A 2521-nucleotide genomic window follows, 5' to 3' on the forward strand; every position below is an offset into this window, starting at 1 on the left:
CATAGCTACCATCTTACCATCAACCTAACCATCTTTTTCCCCATCAATTTTGTTCCCAGAAAGATAAAAAAGTAAATATTCAGAATACACACAGAGTCTCTACGGATAAACACGGTCACATATTTCCTCATCTTCTCGTCAGAGTTCCACCAGACAGCATTATTAGCAGATATATTTACTCAGCAGAGCAAATCTGGCTTTAACGTTTTCATCAGATTTATGGGTCAGATAAATGAAAATCACTAAGACTTGTTCTAAATAGAAACAAAAGCAATGCTTTCACTTTGCTGCTTGTGGATCCAGGTGATAAAATCATCTGAAATCCCAGACTGTTTTAAATACTTTAAGCATCATCGCTGTTTGAAGCCAGCTGCAGGCTGCCAGTAAGTCGATTAACTCCCCGAGGAGACACCGACTCGGCACTTTTACTGTTCTCACTCCTCGTGTCTGATTTTTTCCTTCATTCCCATTACTCTCTCTTTATATACGTCAACTTCTTCAGAGGACTTTATGAGAAACATTGATTTGTCTGGATTAAAGTCATCTAGTGAAAGTTAGGACACTAGAACTGAGTACGTACAGTATAACAATAAAAGTTAGCAACTGTCATGAACCATAATGGCTGTAATAATCGTTCCCTTCATCAGACATCACAGGCTTAGCCGAAGCAAACGTGGGCCGATCCTCACTGCCAGTTTTTACTGTTCACCAACAGAGCAGTGTGTTTTGTTAGACACTCTGACAGTTTTAGATCATGTAAGACAGATTGTCTGTATCAGTTCTGTTGTCTACATCACCTCCCCAAGGACAAAACATGAATACTTGAATGCTATTTTAGTGACTATATAGGAGGTATGGAGTGAGTCAAAAGCAAACCCGTGTTAATTATCCTGTCTAGAACCTGGAGGGAAATTCCATATTCATTCCCATTCTCCCCACATCTCTGTAAACTACAAAGATCCAAGCAACAGATATGTTAATAATAAGTTTAATAATCTTATTGATATCTGCAGATTATTATCTGATATCTTTAAGATGCATAATTTACCTACAATGCACTTCTTGTCGAGGGAAGGTTTAATGGTGTGGATTGTGGATTGACAGGAACAGTGTCCAGAAGGGGAATTCTCACAGTTTGCTGTTCTGTCTGTTTCAAGATGTACACACGCTGCCAATGTCCTGACTCATCCTCCCACACAGATGAGAATCTCAGCAGGTGCTCTCTGGCTCACTCTCACTCCCTCTTCTCTCATAAAGTCTTCTCATTGCTCCCCTCTCCCACTCCCTTTCCTCTTTCACCATGCATTCCCCCTTTCTCTAATCCTTTCTAAGCTTTCTTCAGATTGCTCGTTGCTTTAAAATACCATCTGAGTGTAAGTTTGTTAAAGTTCTGTTTCTGGCTTTACTGTGACCCAATAATGCCCTAGGATGGCATGATGGTGCAGTAGTTAGAGTTGCTGCTTTATACCTCCAGGGTCCTTGACTCTACCCTAAGCCTGGGTCACTGTCTGTGGAGTTGTACATGTTCCCCCCCAGGAACATATGGGTTTCCTCATGGTTCTCTGGTTTTGTCCTCTGTGTGTGTGGTGGTGGTGGTGGTGGTGGTGGTGGTGGTGGTGGGGGGGTAAAGATTTGTAAGAGGTATTGAAGTGGTGTGTGTGGGGGGGTATGTAAAGATTTGTAAGAGGTATTGAAGTGGTGTGTGTGTGTGTGTGTGTGTGTGTGTGTGTGTGTGTGTGTGTGTGTGTGTGTGTGTGTGTGTGTGTGTGTGTGTGTGTGTGTGTGCGTGTGTGTGTGTGTGTGTGCGTGTGTGTGTGTGTGTGTGTGTGCGTGTGTCTGTATGTAAAGTTTGGAAGAGGTATAGAAGTGGTGTGTGTGTGTGTGTGTGTGTGTGTGTGTGTGTGTGTGTGTGTGTGTGTGTGTGTGTGTGTGTGTGTGTGTAAGAGGAATACTTAAATGAATATTAATACTTGTTTGGTCCAAGAGGAACTCACAACATCTCCAGACAGCAAAACACTTTAGACTGCACTTTTGTAGGTAGAAAGTGCAGATGGGTTTCAGTTAGCAGTTCAGTAAAGATGTTAGATTTAGTTTGTATGTCTCTAACACACACAACCTGATCAAATTCTTCTTTGTGAAGGGACAGAAACAGTACTGATAGTACACAGTATGTTGTTAGTTTCTGATGTATGACATGTGACTCGTTCTCAGCTCCATACTAAGATCCCTACAGTTTTCGAGAACGGGAAACAGAACCCCAGAAACACAGCAAGCTGTTGTGGGAACACAGCAGGAGACATGAACTTCTACAGCTGTGTATCCTGGAGATCAAACACCACCCTCTCAGACAGCCATGTTCTGTTTTTGTCCTTCTGATTTCTTGTATTTTTGCACTATCAATAATGTATAGTTAAAGCTAGTTTATTAACCACCAGACAACGCACTGGATTTTACCAACCAGATGAATCACAAAATAAGTAAATGGATAGTATGTACATGAATACTGTTGGAATAGAGTGTT

The sequence above is a fragment of the Tachysurus fulvidraco genome, chromosome 18 (assembly GCF_022655615.1).
Source record: "Tachysurus fulvidraco isolate hzauxx_2018 chromosome 18, HZAU_PFXX_2.0, whole genome shotgun sequence".
Taxonomy (NCBI): Eukaryota; Metazoa; Chordata; class Actinopteri; order Siluriformes; family Bagridae; genus Tachysurus; species Tachysurus fulvidraco.